The following is a 17,280-nucleotide window of genomic DNA, read 5'->3' as shown; positions in this document are numbered from 1 at the left end:
AATACTTAGAAGCTCAGAAACAGATATTCATATCTCAATTTAGTCATATAATCAACACACCAGATATCCAATTTTAGTACTTATCTGTTGGAACTTAAGTCTAGTAAAATATGAAATAATTTAGGATTTTTAGCTGTCAATTTATAGTAGTCCATTTTCAGAGAAAAAGTTATTTTTTCACTATGTTCTTTCTCCAAAATATTCAGTCTATTTACCTGTCCCTCTTAGTCTCGAATGGAAATACTGCACTCCGTTTTTCCTTCATAAGCAAGTCTCAACGACTCCCACATACTTTGTAGTTTTCATTTGTAGGTTTGGTTGTCACATGAGCTTTTGTAGCTTATTTTTCAAATTAAAAATCTTCCACTTGGGAGATGCGCATTCATGCAGATAATCGATCAAATATATAATCTCACATTGAAGTGGCATCTCCAATTTCAACAACCTGTGATTTAGTTCCTTAAACACTTACTGCAAGATAATCAGTTCCTCCAACTGATAAACATGTTTTTACATGAAACTTGTTTTTTTCATGGTTAGCAAACTAAAGTTCAAGTAGATAAAAGACCAGTTATTTCCTAGGCAATCAAAAGATAACAAAACTTCCAGTTTTAAGATAAATGTATCAATAAAACTGGAAGAAAAAAAAAAGACCAGTTATTTCCTTTATTTTATGGCTTCTTAAAAATTTCTGCTTGGAACATGAAGACTAGATAAATCTTAATCAAAAAATTAAAATGGGGGGCGCCTGGGTGGCTCAGTGGGTTAAGCCGCTGCCTTCGGCTCAGGTCATGATCTCAGGGTCCTGGGATCGAGTCCCGCATCGGGCTCTCTGCTCAGCGGGCAGCCTGCTTCCTCGTCTCTCTCTCTCTCTGCTTGCCTCTCCATCTACTTGTGATCTCTCTGTCAAATAAATAAATAAAATCTTTAAAAAAAAAAAAAAAAAAAAATTAAAATGGAACTCCCCAGGAATATAAACTGTTTATGGTTTTCTGAAGTTTTTATTCCTCTGATACAGTAATATTTATAAACCGGAAGCCTCATTAGCTCTGATTACTCTTGTCTTTGTGTTTCTTAAATTAAATCAAAGTAAAGCCTTGTCTTCTTGGATTTTGAAACCTTCCCTCATAAGACAAGGAGCTCAAAGCAGAGGGATTGCTTGACAGTATAAAGTGGATGTTAATCCTGGAGTCAGTCAGGATTTTAATCATCTTAATCATCTTAATGTCTGAAAAGGTAGAAAGAAAAAAATCCTGTTTCTATACTAAGCAGCAACATTCTGAACAGTTGGTTGGCCCACCCTGGATTTATGTGTTTTTAAATCTTACATCCACCTTTCCGAGCTACCTTATAAAATTACAAACATATATAACTGATTATCTGATAGTTGAATATAGATGAGATCTAGTTTTTAAAAACATAATTATTAAAATTAATTTTTAAAAACATAATTATTAAAATTAAAATGTCTCCTGTTTAACTGATGAGTTATCTGAATGATTCCCCACTTATTTGGAGGGATGGATATCTACATAAATTAGATTAGATGCTTATTTAACCTTGCTAATTTTTGTGTATTTATTTATAAATTTATTTATTTTGTGTATTCAAAAGAATCCAAATTACATAATTTTCTCCCATCCAAGTACTAACCAAGCCCAGCCCTGCTTAGCTTCCGAGATCAGACGAGATCAGGCGCATTCAGGGTGGTATGGCTGTAGACAAATTACATAATTTTCTATTGTTACTAGTTCATTTACTGTAGTTTTTTAGTCTCTCCATATGGGAATTACAGGAAATTACTGTTCAATACTGTGGATACAATCTTCATTGTGTTACAATGTTCTTTCAGTTATAAATTTTTGTGATTTTTTTTTTTTTTTAAGATTTTATTTATTTATTTGTCAAAGAGAGGGTGGGGAAAGGGAGAGCATGAGCAGGGGAAGGGGAGAAAGAAGCGGCTCCACACTGAACTGGGAGCCCGATGTGAGACTTGATTCCAGGATCCTGGGATCATGACCTGAGCTGACTACAGATGCTTTTCTGACTGAGCAATCCAGGCATTCCTCAAAATGTGATTTTTATAATTCATTCATATTCTCCTTCTCCTCTTCTTCCTCAACCTCCCCTAATGCACCAACCCTCAAAAAAAAAGCTACATCCTGAACTTTCCCTTTTCATGAGAGCAAATCTTTTCAAATTAACATTTTCTTTCTGGTGTGATTTGTTTACTTTATAACCTATGTAACTAAATTGTTTTTCATTTGCAAGTCCCAAGTAATAGCTAGATAATAACTTTTTTTTTTAAGATTTTATTTATTTATTTGAGAGAGAAAGATCACGAACAAGGGGGAAGGGTTAGAAGGAAAAACAGACTTTCGCTGAGCAGGGAGCCCTGAGATCATGACTGAACCAAAGGCAGATGCTTAAACAACTGAGCCACCCAGGTACCCTAGATAAAAACTTTATAGCAACATTTTAAAACACTTCTGGGCATGCATGATTGTGCTAAGGATACAGCATAATTTTTCTTCTAAGTTGCTTTGTGGGCTATTTAGTATAAATAAGAGAGCAATTTCAATAATTATCCTAGTCTATCACTTGGGATTGGATGCCAACTCAAGCCACAGAGGAATGGACCCAGTATTGAAAATGAAACTAGCATTTTACTGTGTGATGAATACAAGCAGATGATATGCTTAATTATTTTTAAAAAGTTGGGGTTTTTTTCTAATGTAGGAAAAGAGGCCCAGACTCAGAGAAATGTAGAACTCAACTGGAGAGATAGTTAGGGGAAATATAGTTAAACTGTAATCTAGTTTTCAAACATTCCCTAGGACTTTAATCTTAAAAACTAGGCACTTTGGCAGACAATTTGTAAGATAAGAGCCATTAGCAGTGTTATAATTTAAAGGTGAAGGCACAGAAAATACTTCTTCACTTGGGTTATCTCCTTTCTGACAAGATTAGGCGGGCCTTTGGGGCCTAAATAATCCTATGCATTGAACCACAAGTCACGTTCCAAACCGCAGGGTGATGAATACATCTGAACTCTCCTTTTTATTTCCAAACTGATAATACCTAGGCATTTTTATGGAAAGCAGAATTTTATTTCCGTGTTATTGATTCATCTAAAACTAACCCTGTTATAATCCATATAGAGAATATTCTGGTGTTTCTTCAGGAAGAAAGAATTAATGAACAATTGGAAACTGTAGCTACTTTTCAGTGATGGCACATCTGGGTTATAACAGAAGACTTTTTAAGTTATTAAAAAGATTACACCAATGACGCTTAAGAGATGGAATAATAGTATAATAATCGTGTTTGCTGATCTTCATTCTTAACTGTGTCAGGCACTGAGCAAAGCATTTTGTATATAGTATCTTACATAAGCTTTATAAAAACCTCTAAAGGAAGAGTTAATATTCTAATTGTACAGATGAGAAAACTGTAACTTGGTCACAGAATTAGTATGTGGTCGATCAGGGACTCAGGCCAAGGTATGATTAACTTCAGGCCCCTGTCTGTAATGTCACCCTGCACAGCCTAAACACACTAACTGTTCTCAGTATCAGTCTTACAAAGGCACATAAATAGCAGAAAGAACACAACCCTTTGTGTGGTTTGAAATATATCTCGTTTGTTAGTGAGTGGCCAGAAGAGAATGAGAGAGGAGGGAAGGACAATGTATTAAGGAAACACTGGGCTAAGTACCAGCCAAAAGTACCCAAGTCAGTGCCTTTTGCATAATAGTTTTTGCTTTTATTTTCTCGTTCACATGAAGTCAAAATAGGGATTCCTGATAAACAGAGAGCTTCCTGTAACATTTCCTGTAAGCAATAATTCAGTTCCTTCCTTTTCATGGCTTTGCCACTTTCAATAAGTGACTTGTCAGGGCTCTGCAGCAGATGGAAAACCGTAGTAGGTTGGGAACTGGAGGTTTATACGGTCCAGGCCTAGGAGTGCCATTTGTCTCAGCTCATATTCCACCAGCAAAAATTCAGTCACACTATTACACACATACCTCCAAGGCAGGCCGAGAGACGGTCTAGGAATGTGATCTGAAAAAAAAAAAAAAAAAGAGAGAGAGAGAGAGAGAGACGAAGTTTGGTGCTATGGCTTGTGGTTCAGGACTTGAGCAGCACAGAAAGATGCCCCGCAATCTGGTAATAATAAAGAGAAACTATTGGCCCCTCGTAGAGTTAAGCCAGCATTACCTTTAAGTCTCTTTTTTCTACTTAACTCTTGTTAATGCTTTCCTCTTTTCTGGCCTTTAAGTTTTGTTTTTAGGTTTGAGAGGGAGCCTGAAGAGCAACTTAAAAATAACAGAAAACAACCTGCCAACCTGGGGTTGATACTTGGTGAAAATCTCTCTCAAAAATGAAGGTGAAGAGGCACCTGGGTGGCTCAGTGGGTTGGGCCTCTGCCTTCGAAGGCTGGGGTCATGGTCTCGGGCTCTCTGCTCTGCAGGAGTCTGCTTTCCCCCTCTCTCTCTGCCTGCCTCTCTGCCTACTTGTGATCTCTGTCTGTCAAATAAATAAATTAAATTTTTAAAATATGAAGGGGAAGTCAGGGCATCTCGGTGACTCAGTCAGTCGAGTGTCTGAGTCTGGATTTTGGCTCAGGTCATGATCTCAGGGTCGGGATCTGCCCACATGGGGCTCTGCGCTCAACAGGGAGTCTCCTTCAGGATTTCTCTTCCTCTACCCCTCCCCCCATGTGTGATCGCTCTCTCTCAAATAAATAAGTCTTTTTAAAAAATGAAGGTGAAATAAATAAATAGTACACATAGTAAGATGGTAGATTTAAACCCAACTCAGCAATCCTATTTCTTGATATTTCCTCAAATGAAGTAAAATACTATATCCACACAAAAACTGGTAAGCAAGTTTGCAAATTTTTTGTAAGTTTATGTGAGTTATACAAAACTCAAATATCCATTAATTTGTGAATGGATGAATAAAATATAGTAAATCCATACAATAAAATACAGCCATAAGGAACAACCACCTTAAACATGCAAAGACATGAATGAATTTCAAACATTCATTTTTGAATGGGGAAAGAAGCCATCCACAAAAAACTACATACTACATGATTCCATTTATATGCAGCTTTACATAAAGCAAAACAGCAGCAACAGAAAGATCAGTGGTTGTCAGAAGCTGCATGGGCAGGAAGAGGACTGACTACAAAGAGATAATAAAGGAACTTTTGGGGAGTGATGGAATTGTTCAATACCTTGATTGTGTGTATGGTTACAAAACCGTATACATTTTTCAAGGCTCATTGAATTGTGCATTTAAAACTGTCCCTCGGGCACCCTGGGTGGCTCAGTGGGTTAAGCCGCTGCCTTCGGCTCAGGTCATGGTCTCAGGGTCCTGGGATCGAGTCCCACATCGGGCTCTCTGCTCAGCAGGGAGCCTGCTTCCTCCTCTCTCTCTCTCTGCCTGCCTCTCTGCCTACTTGTAATCTCTCTCTGTCAAATAAATAAATAAAATCTTTAAAAAAAAAACTGTCCCTCAATAAAGCTGACATTAAAATGAACTAATAATCTGACAATCATATCTTTAAAAACATCAAATTGACATTATAAGTGAGCTAGCGAATACCCCCGTTTTTTAGGATGTTATTTATTTATTTGAGAGAAAGAGAGAGAGAGAGAGAGAGAGAGACCGAGCATGAGTGGGGGGAGGGGCAAAGGGAGAGTGAGCAGCAGACTCCCCATTGGGCAGAGAGCCCTATGGGACTTGAAACCAGGACCCTGGGATCACAACTGCAGCTAAAGGTGAATGCTTAATGGACTGAGCCACCCAGGCACCCTGCTAGTGAATACCCATGAAGTCAGACCCAGCATGGGGAGGAGGGTAACTCATTGGGAGAATGCGAGGGGAGAAGATCAGTAGGATAACCCATGTTCCAGGAATCCTGGGGCTGAGCATGTTAATAGAGGCCCTAATCCGCCTTCTACAGGAGTCTATTAAAATGTCCCTGAGAATTTTGGCTACTTTCTTCTCTAAACAGAAAAAGTGACTTTATGACAGCTAGTCCAGTAACTGATTTCATGGTGAAGGCATCAGGTAATATGGCAAGTTGGAATATCCTTGCGTTTGCTACCCAGCTCCAAAGAGCAAACAAACAGGCCTCATTTAGCTAATTGAAGCCAACTGGTTTGGGCCGTAAGCAGTCACTGGATTAGAACAGATGGCAAATGCTTTTGAGATAGCCGTGTATAAACCATTTTAGAGCCTGAGGCAGAGCATATCATACTACAAGTGGAGCAGCATAGGGCATAGATAGCTAGGGAAAGAAAGCAAACTTTAAACTAAGGAACAAGCTGATGTTAATGCCAAATGTAAAGTTAGAAGAGGGAGCTGGAGATGCACCTGTCCACTTCCAAGGCTCACTAATGGGTGTAGAAGCTGGAGAGTTTTCAAACCTCTCTGAGCAGGTAAATGCGGTTGATTTTTCTTTCTGTTTACTCTGTAATCTCTCATTTAACTTGATTTTTATTACTATATTATTGGTATATTAAATTTAAAAAAAAAACAAAAGTAATACATGAGCGAGATTTTTAGGAAAATTTGAGCAAGCACAGAGATATATAAAAAAGAAAGTTGAAAAATCTTTCCCCAATGCCCATGCCTATTGTCCTCTAGAAACATAATTAATGGTGTAATGTCTTGATTTTTGGATAAATGTGATCTTTATGCTGTAACACCTAAGATTTTGAGATTTCTTTCTTTTTTTTTTTTTAAGATTTTATTTATTTATGGATGAGAGAGAGCTCACATGCAAGCAAAGGGAGGGAGAAGGACAAGCAGACTCCTTGCTGAGTGCGGAGTCCGATATGGGGGCTCAGTCCCATTGCCTTGAGATCATGACCTGAGCCAAAATGAAGAATTAGACATTCAATTGACTGAGCCTCCCAGGCTCCCCAAGATTTATTTCTAATTCTTATGCATATTTATAGCATCTAGCATCACTGATATGTTCTCATTAAAACTTTGCTTTCCCATTTGCCTTGAGCACTCTCCATATCTCAGTAAGAGGCATACCATACATGTGTAGGCACAAGGCAAAGTGTTAGGCTCATTCTTGATTCCTGCTTTGCAAAATGACACTCTATAAGCCATCAGCAGATATCTTCAGACCCACTCTCGAAGTATTCGCAGTGCTCCATGACCTCTTATCACATCTACTACTGTCACACCTAGAGTGAAGCCACCATCTCTCTTCTAACTGGTTTCTCTGATTCCACTTCTACCTTTTAGAGTCTGTCTTTGTGGAATTGTGTCCTACCCCTGCTAAATAACTCCAATGACTTTCTGGACACTGAACTGAAATCCAGACTTCTTCATGGCCTACAAAGCCCAATGTTTGGCCTTTGGCTACTTCTCTGATCTCATCTTGGACTTCTCCCCCTCTAGTTTCCTCCTTGCTGTTCTAAAATAAATTCGATGTGTTTCCTTCTGAAGATCTTTTTTGTTTGGCTGTTTTTTGCTTTTCATTCTTTCTGAAATGCTTTTCCTCAGAACTTTGTGTGGCTCACTTTTTTATATCACTCAGCAATCTACTTAAATGTCACCTCCTCAAAAAGTTCTTGCCCTAAAATATCACCCCATCCCCTCATAACATTAATCTCCTTATCCTACTTCTTGGTCTTTCTAGCATTTACCACCACATGAAAATAATGTATATGCCATTTTATTTCCTGTCAGACACACAAATGTTTACTCCAGGAATGCACAGACTTAGTTTATTAATTATAATACTCATTCCCTTGCAGAGTGCCTGTTATAGAATAAGCACTTAATATTTTTTGAATGAATGAATGAACCTTCAGCCTCTATAACTGTTTAACAGAGAGCTTTCCACTTCATAGAACCGTTACCACTACTGTGATTACCAGACCTGGAGATATCTGTTGTTTTTCTCTTTGAGACTAGGGCAGAGCTAACCAAAAGTAAGTGAACTAAGTCCAATATGGTTTTTAACATGTTATCCATAACGTAATACACTAGACTGGGTGATTATGTGTTAGAATCTTTGTCTCAATGTAGATAAAGATAAAAAATAAAGAAAATAGTTTTGGTTTGTGTACTTCAGAAACTATTTATTCTATTCTTTTTAGATATACAATCTCATTTCTCAGGAAATCGTGACAAATATCTCGCTGTGGAGGGTCAGGTCCGTCAGTGTCAATCACACATTCATTGGCTCCAGACGCTACACTGGCTTTCACAACTCTCCAGGGTTGCCGTGTTCTATATTAAGCTGCATTGCTCTAATCCAGCTGGTTCTGGAACACTGCCAAAGCCATGGACATCTTCAAAGGCCTTTTTAAAATTGCTGGGCGGAACTGTGTTTTGAGAGTTTGTTTGTCTTCATGATGTAGATGATGAGCTTTCTAAACTTTGGACAACACTGGTAATAGACAGTTTCATCTATTTATTTCAGCAAGAATACACGATAGAACTAAGATAGGAAAACTTTAATCATTTTTTGCATCCCCCAATTTAAACAAACAAGATATGAAATTCAAAAGCACTCCCCCTCTCCCAGAACATGTAACAGTTTAATCCATTACTCTGGTTCTGCGATTCACTTGGCAAGATGATATCTAGTCATCAAATGAAACAGCCAGTGAAGGGAAAAGTTTTACTCCGTTCATTGTTGCTAGTGAAATTAGATGATTGGGGATGGGGGGGGTGGCAGGGAGCAAGGGGAGAGAGAATCCTAGGCAGGCTCCACTCCCAGTGCAGAGGTAGACATGGGGCTCTATCTCACAATCCTGAGATCATGACCCTGAGATCATGACCTGAGCCAAAGTCAAGAGTCAGATGTTTAATCGACTGAACCACCCAGTTGCCCCAAAATACAGATGCTTTAAAGTAAATCTAGGATTTCAGTCCAAAATATCTCCAAGCCTGCATTATGAAAAGATGTCTTCATTAGATGTTGCCTGCAGGTTTCACACACTCAAGTGGTCCTTACTTGAAGGAAAATAATATAAATCTCAAGTATGCTGGTAATTTAATCTAGTAATTAGATATTTATATGATCTATAATATTTTGACATGCTTGGATATGAAGGGACTAGGATAGGAAGAATGGACTTACTAAAAGCTGGGTTGTAAACTTTTGTCTTATGTTGGTCATATAATGAAATCTGTCTAAAGTAGCAATGGAAATGGTACCAGTGGGAAGCAAGTCAATGCAGAGGAGAACCTGTGGGGATTACTCAGCATAAGCTTTAAAGTTGGTTTCTTAAGAGGATTATTTTCTGGATACAGTCTTTCTATTTGTAGAATTGTCAATTAATTCACATAAAAATTCATGTAATATTAGGTCTTACTAAAGCTAGATTCTCTTCTACTTACTCACTCCTCTCATTTGGTGGGAGGCCAGCTCCTTCTCATGGTACTGGCCGAGGCAGACTGTTCCTTTAACTGGAGCATGTTCTGGGATTTTGATGGAACTGTGTAAGATAACTAGGGGCTTCCCCTGAGCTGGGCCCATGATAGGTACTCCATAAGTCCCATCATTCCTTCATATATGCTATGTTGTTTAATTTCTGAAATGATGTATGCATTCAAGTTTGGATTCTACATCACATGGTCTCATAGTTGCTAGAAAGAGCCATGAAATAAACAGAGCATACAGAAAAGCTTTTATCCTTGAGAATCTCTGTTACCACATGTATAGCTTTTCTTAAGAACTTGTTTGTGGAGTGCCTGGCTGGCTCAGTTGGTAGAGCATGTGACTCTTGATCTCAGGGTTGTGAGATTGAGCCCCATGTTGGGTGTGAAGCCTATTAAAAAAAAAAGAAGAAGAAGAAAAAAAGAGAAAAGAAGAGCACCTGGGTGGTTCAGTGGGTTAAGCCTCTGCTTTCAGCTCAGGTCATGATCTCAGGGTCCTGGAATTGAGTCCCGCATCGGGCTCTCTGCTCAGCAGGGAGCCTGCTTCCTCCTCTCTCTCTGCCTGCCTCTCTGCCTACTTGTGATCTCTCTGTCAAATAAATAAATAAAATCTTTAAAAAAAAAAAAAAAAGAAGGAGGAAAGAAAAGAAAAGAACTTGTTTGTAACTTTTGAAGGAAATAAAAAGAAAAATTATTCCATGAGTACAGGAGTGGTAGAGTTACAATGAAAAGATTCTTGGCAATGTTATTTTGAAGAATGGAAATAATTCCATGCTAAAAACTCTTCAAATTTGGCCACATAAATAGCTGTTTTCCACCATTTGGCATACTATCTCTCTTTCAACAAGGTTCTATTGTTCTTCTCATCTCACAGTTTATAGAGATCAAGTAGTCAGGATACTTGAAATTCTAGGATAGGCCTCAAAAGATGGAATCAGGAATAGGTCTGAAGGAAAAAGGAAAGTTTGGGTTAGTTGATCTATGACTATATTTATTTGCTGTTTATTAAATGACATATGGGCAAATATGAAAATGACTTCTTCCTCTATGTGAGTAAATGTAGTTGTACTATGTATTAATTTTATAAACCAATCACTATTAAGCTTTGAAAAAAAATCATCACTTTAAATCATGATTCAACATAGAGATTTTTAAATTAAATCAATACATATTTATTGAGCACTTACTACGTGGCAGATAACATTTCTAAACCTTCTGAACAACAGTAGCCCCATCTTTAAGTGTGATTAGAAACTGTAGCTACCTCATAAGAGTTGTTATGAGAATATGCATCAAAAACACCTAACCTAATGCATGGCACACAGTAGACACACAATAAAGAGGCCATTATTATTTGTTATTCTTCTTAAATGCCTTAAAACAGACTCAAAACCAAAAAGAGATGACTGATATAAAAGCCATAGATCTTATTGCAGGCCGTGCAATAAGGCCTTAAACGAGAAATGCAAAAATGTATGTGGTTACACTAAGAAACACATCCACTCACTTATTAAATATTTAATGAACCCTTATTGTGTGCCAATCACTGTGGTAAGTGCTAGGAATATATTGGTGAATAAGACAAATTCTGCTTTCCTGATGCTTATGGTCTAGAAGGCAACAATGACATTAAACAATAATTACTCAAATGCACTGTAATTGCTGTCATAACAAGAGCTATGTATGAAGGAAAAGTGCAAGTGCTATAAAAAAAAAGTCTAAATACAGAATGGTTGGGGGGAGAGGATAATTTAGTCTGAACAGTCAGAGAAGGCTGCCCCAAGGAAATGGCATTTAAGCTGAGATCTAGAGTCAACAAGACAAATTTGTAGAGGTCGTGTTGATAGAACACAGTAAAGTAAATACAACCTCAAAAAAGATCTCATTTCCACCAAAAACATTTTTCCTTTAAAATAATAGAACATTTTCTAAAGGTCCTTATAGCTTGAAACTATTATTATAGGGTATTACTTGATTATTTGTCCCAATATGAAAATTAAGAAAAGGTTACTTAGCAAAATACCCTTAAATGGACCCATCTGTTACAAATTCAGGTGTTGTGTGTATAAAAAGCTAGAATTACAAAATCAGGTTCACTAAACTCCAGGCTTCCGAGGCATAAGGCAAGTGGATAAGGTTTCAGTTGCTTTGGGGAGTTTTTTATTTGTTTGTATTTTTAGGCATCGTTAAGTGGAAAGAACATTGAATCTGACGTCATGAGGTCTGAGTTCTATTTCTGACTGTTATTCACTCCCTGGGCAGCCATAAGCAAGGCCTTTAAGCTACAGCTTCCTCTTCTGTAAAGGGGGTATTGCTTACAAAAGCCCGGGATTACAAAACCTTAGCAGGGGAGCTCGGTTAGCTCAGGTGGCCTGATGGTATGGATTGGGGTCAGAAGATTCCTGAAACCTTTCTTCTTTCATCTAAACATCTGTTTGCTCCTCCGTTCTGGCTTTTTGACAGTACACGGCTAGGCATCTCATTACCTTCAGACTGAAAGGAGAGAAAGAGAAAAGATCAGTGAGTGGGTTTTGGTAACAGTCACGGAATGAAAAACTGATAGGAGCAAAAGTTAACTTGAGAGTTAAGAGGACAATATGGGAATTGAATATTTATCACCTCACTTATGTGAGGGTTTTATCTTCTGGGTGGTGCTTGGGTCCTGTTGCTGGAAATAATGACACTACTGTGCGAATCAAGCAGACTGTTCCTTATTCGCTCAGAATTTTTCCTTCTTGCTTTTCTTCCTAAGGGACTTTCTGCCTTCTCCCAACCCATTCTCCTTTCTTTTTTGGCTTCCTCGCCTCTTTTCATTTGTTTTCCCTGCCCCTCTTTTTCCCTGACCCTTTCACTTTCCCCTTTTTATTGCTTCACCCCACAACAACACAATCATTAATTAAAACCTTAGTAACTGAAGCAAAAAATATAGTGTAAGGGACATCTGGCTGGCTCAGTTGGTGGAGTACGAAACTCCTGATTGCAGGCTTGTAAGTTCAGGCCCCACATTGGCTGTGGAGATTACTTAAAAATATAGTATTTTTTTTAAAAAATGTCTTTTAATAAAAGCCTTAAAGATTATAATCTGTTGTTATGACTACATAGTACAAAGCCAATTTGTCAACAAATAACATCCAAACGTCACTGCTAGTGTCACCCAGTCCTATCTACAAGATTTCCACTTGCAGTAAAGCAGTATCCTACCACTCATATGGTGGTACTTACAAGGTTTTGAGGGAAAAAATGTGAAGAATAGGAAGCATTGTATGTATACTCTGTGTGCATATGCTACTGAGCTAAAAATATCATGCTCTGGTATTGTCAGATGATCTCATTGTCATTTTGTAGGTGGGCTCTTCTAAGAAATTATTTGTCAATCTATAATAGCTGTAAATATATAGATAAGAAAATAAACACAGGTAAATAAAATCCGAGGAAAATAATAGAAGATTGCCTTGGATTTTGTGTAACTAACCAGGGAATTTTTTAACTTGAAAACTAAAAAGTGAATTGTTTTTGGCGAAATTATTTATGCCCAACGTTATCTTATATTTGTATAGAAGATAGCCAAACATTCTTTCTTTTCTTTTTCTTTTTCTTTTTTTTTTTTAAGATTTTTATTTATTTATTTGAGAGAGAGAGTAAGCAAGTGAGAGAGCATGAGTTGGGTGGAGGGGCAGGGGGAGAAACAGACTCTCTGCTGAGCAGGGAGCCCAACCCACACAGGGCTAGATCCCAGGACCCTGGGATCATGACCTGAGCTGAAGGCAGACGCTTAACCAACTGAGCCACCCAGGTGTCCAAAAGGCATTATTTCTGAGATGTTTCTGATACCTAAATGCTACAGCAAGGAAATTCCTCAGCATCCCCACTATTTTGTTCCTATATGGTCTACTAGCCAACTGTCTTGAAACAGACAAGCAGAGAAGGAAATTGCTCTTCACAAATGCGGGAATCAAAATGTGCTGGCAATTCATGAGGATACAATGAAATGCTCTCCAACTTTATCCTTTGGCTGAAGTTTATTTTTAAGAATTCAGATAATTAGCAGGCTGGTTGATCAAGTCAAATTATTCTGGATTTGGTCGGGTTAGAAAAGAAGTCACTCAGAATAAATGAAGTCATGAAACCTCTGTTCTGTTGATAAATGCTTCTTAGTACTCTTTTGTAACCTCGTATGCAAGAGAGCTAATGAAACAGAAATTCTAATCATGTAGTCTGAGAACTCTTGAAATTGTTTCACTTCTCAATTCTTTGATAAAGAAAAGATGATACAGCAATAAATTGGTAGCACATGCATGCACAGAAGAGAAACAAGTCTATTTTGTTAGTTTTATATATATATATATATATATTTTTTTTAAGATTTTATTTATTTATTTGACAGAGAGAGATCACAAGCAGGCAGAGAGGCAGGCAGAGAGAGAGGAGGAAGCAGGCTCCCCGCTGAGCAGAGAGCCCGATGCGGGCCTCCATCCCAGGACCCTGAGATCATGACCTGAGCCGAAGGCAGCAGCTTAACCCACTGAGCCACCCAGGTGCCCTATTTTGTTAGTTTTATAAACAATAGAATCAACAAGCTTGGAAAAGGCTAAAAAAATTTTTTTCCTGGTGTTCATGTTGGAAATCTAAGCAAAAACTTTGATTTTTTAGGAGGGCATTCCCTAGAGTTTGGTTAATAATCTAGTCTGTCTTTTAGCAATCCCAGAAAGAAAAAAAAAATCAAGAGTCCTTTCCCTGAAATCTGCAAAAACAGGAACAAAAATTGTATTTTGTGTTTTGCCAGTATTCCAATCTAAATGATATGAGGGATGGTAGATAGCATGCCCAGGGGTCCATGGCTTCCAAGTAGGTTTCTTCCTAATCAGCCAGGGAATGGGGGAGTTTCCCTAAAAAAGGAAGACATTACCTACTTACCTACTTAGGTATGTAAACTATAATATTAGACATTGGATATCTTTATAGTGGAGTGTTTTGGTAATACGAGAAAAAAAAAGGAAATTGGGAGCTTTAACAAGGAAGAGTGTGAAACTAAGCTCTTGTTAGTGTTCTCCGGCTGTGGCCTGGAGAACACTGTGTTACAAGCACCCTACATCACCTACTGGAGCGACCACCCAATGATTAACCATCATCCCAACTGAATGACGTTCTCCTTAACTGCTTCTACCTCTTTTTTTTTTTTTTAAGATTTTATTTCTTTATGGGACAGACAGAGATCACAAGTAGGCAGAGAGAGAGAGAGAGAGAGGAGGAAGCAGGCTCCCTGCTGAGCAGAGAGCCCGAAGATGGGGGCTTGATCCCAGAACCCTGGGATCACGACCTGAGCCGAAGGCAGAGGCTTTAACCCACTGAGCCACCCAGGTGCCCCTGCTTCTACCTCTTTTCACTCGGATTCTACTCCGGATGAGCAAACTTCCAACCTAAATTTTATTTTTCAATTGGACTTCCCCGGAAGTAAAACGATCTGAATATTCCAGATTGCTTCACAAGTATCCTTTTTTTTTTTTTGAATATTTAATAAACTTCTGGGTTTCTCATCAACTTCTAGTGAGCTTTATTTTTAGCATGAATAAATCTCTGAGAGTCTGCTTATTCTGTAGTTGTATCAATAAAAGTGAATTTCTGAATATGCTTGGTTTTAATTGATAGAGACTTCATAAAGTCTTATTTGTCCTGAGAGTTTCAGTCTGAAAAAAACCTGCCTAGTGTTCTCTTTCTAACCAGCTCTTCAAGTACAACATGACTGAACTAAAAACCACAGTCCTTCATTTATCCTAAATAATAGTTTGTGAAATCTTGTCATGTATAAAATTTATCTTTGTTTAAAGCCATGTATAAAACTTGAAGATTATATATTAATGGTGGTAATAGTTGAGGCTTAATAATTGATACATTGGGAGTTCCTTATAACATTCTTTCTGTAGTAAAAAGTATGTTTGGGGAGGCTGAATGGCTCAGTTAGTTAAGTGTCTGCCTTTTACTCAGGTCATGATCCTAGGGTCCTCGGATCAAGCCCCACGTTGCGGGTGGGGTGGGGTGGGGGGGAGGTCCATGCTCAGCAGGGAGTCTGCTTCTCTTTCTGTCCCTCCCCGCTCCTTTTGCTCTCTCTCTCTTTTGCCCTCTCTCTCATAAATAAATAAATAAGATTATTGGAGGCCACGGCAGGGTTGGAGTCGAGGACCAAACCACGCCCTGACTTGTGTCTCCTTTCAAGTCCAGACGCCTTGACAACGGGTTAAGGACGGGAAAGTTGAGTAACACTGAGAAAGGGTCTGTGCTATGTAGCGTGCGCTCGCCTACGTGACTTCCCACACCCTCTCCCTACAGAAAGGAACAATGTGGTCAGGGTCATGAATTCTTAGTTGGTCCTTGTCGATCCTGTACCTCCCATAACCCACTCGCTGGTTGTCTTGCTAATGGCTTTAGCCGAGACTACCTGGCATCACGAGGTTGGCTTGTAGTTGATGTAAACTTGTTATAGGAACTTGCGGTCATCTGATTAGATACTGATGTATTACTCCTCCTATTGTGGTCTGCCTTATAAATGACTATAAGATGTGGAATAAAATCGGCACTGTCGGACATCCTCCTCAGTGCTCCTCCTGCCCCCATCTCTTTGTCTCTTAATTTCCTTTCACCATCCTCTTACCTTCACGTTTCCTGGCCGATTTGTCACGCTGGCCACGACATAAGATCTTTTTAAAAAGTGTATGTTTGAAATTTCTTAATAAAAAGTAAAGCAAAAAAAAAAAAAAATCAAGAGATGTCAAATCCATCTTCAAAGGACATTCTAAAATTGAGGTAATGTGATTTGTTCTCTCCCCGGATTTTCAGTGTTATTTGTCTCCACAACAAGCAAAACTTTAGCTCAAGTTACTCAGGCAATGCTATCAGGTGTCCACCAGCTCTGCCTCTTGCCGTGGGCTATTTCTTTGCCAGGAGGCACTATATTTGGATCTATGTCTAACAGTTGATACTTTGGCTCAAGTTTTAAGAATCAACTCATTGCTTTTCCAGGAGGGGTTGAAACACGTTTGTCCCTGCTGATCATATTGAAATATCTATGAAATAGATAAGTTTTTGATTTTCATAGAGATATTTCTGCCCTCTTGATAAAAACCTACTAAAAGTTCTCCTTATACTCTAAGGCCTCTGTCCCCTTGTATAAGATAGGATCTCTTGGTCAAAATTTTTATATGCTTCTGTCTTTGGGTCAGAAACACTTTAGGATATAGAGACTAACTTCTGAAATGACATCACATTGATTTAACTGTTATACAAACATAAGTATATACTTAATAATATAAAATTTAAAATATTATAAATTTAATAAATAGTATAACATAAACAATATAAAGTTCTATTAAATAGAAAAAAAGGTTTATCAGAATTTTGTCAAGGAATCTGATAGACTATAGGATCCTTTATAGGATCTTATATAGGATTCTATAAAGATATAGGTATCTTTATATACCTATAAAGATATAGGTAGATACAAAGAAAACAAGAAATGTCTTCATCTTTTTCCTCCTAAAGATTAAATCCTACATCGAAAGACTTACTGGCCTAATAAACGTCATTAAATGAAATGTTCAATTGATGTTAATATGGGAAATGTGTTTCAGTTACTTCAATGTGGTTCATTTAATGGGCAAATTCATTTTGCCCATTTTATCACAGTGCTTTTGTTACATTACTTTAGCTCTTGTGTTGAATGTGTGTTTGAAAGTTTATCAAAATTATCTTTCAATGTTTACTACAACCTTGATTAAGACCATTCTATTCAGACTGATTAAGGTGTATCTGTATCAAGTACCTGGGTTAAATTAAAAAATAAAATAAAATCTAGGACAAATTT

Source organism: Neovison vison, chromosome 11 (assembly GCF_020171115.1).
Source record: "Neovison vison isolate M4711 chromosome 11, ASM_NN_V1, whole genome shotgun sequence".
Classification (NCBI taxonomy): domain Eukaryota; kingdom Metazoa; phylum Chordata; class Mammalia; order Carnivora; family Mustelidae; genus Neogale; species Neogale vison.
The sequence above is the reverse complement of the archived record's forward strand: the minus strand, read 5'-3'. Positions refer to the sequence as shown.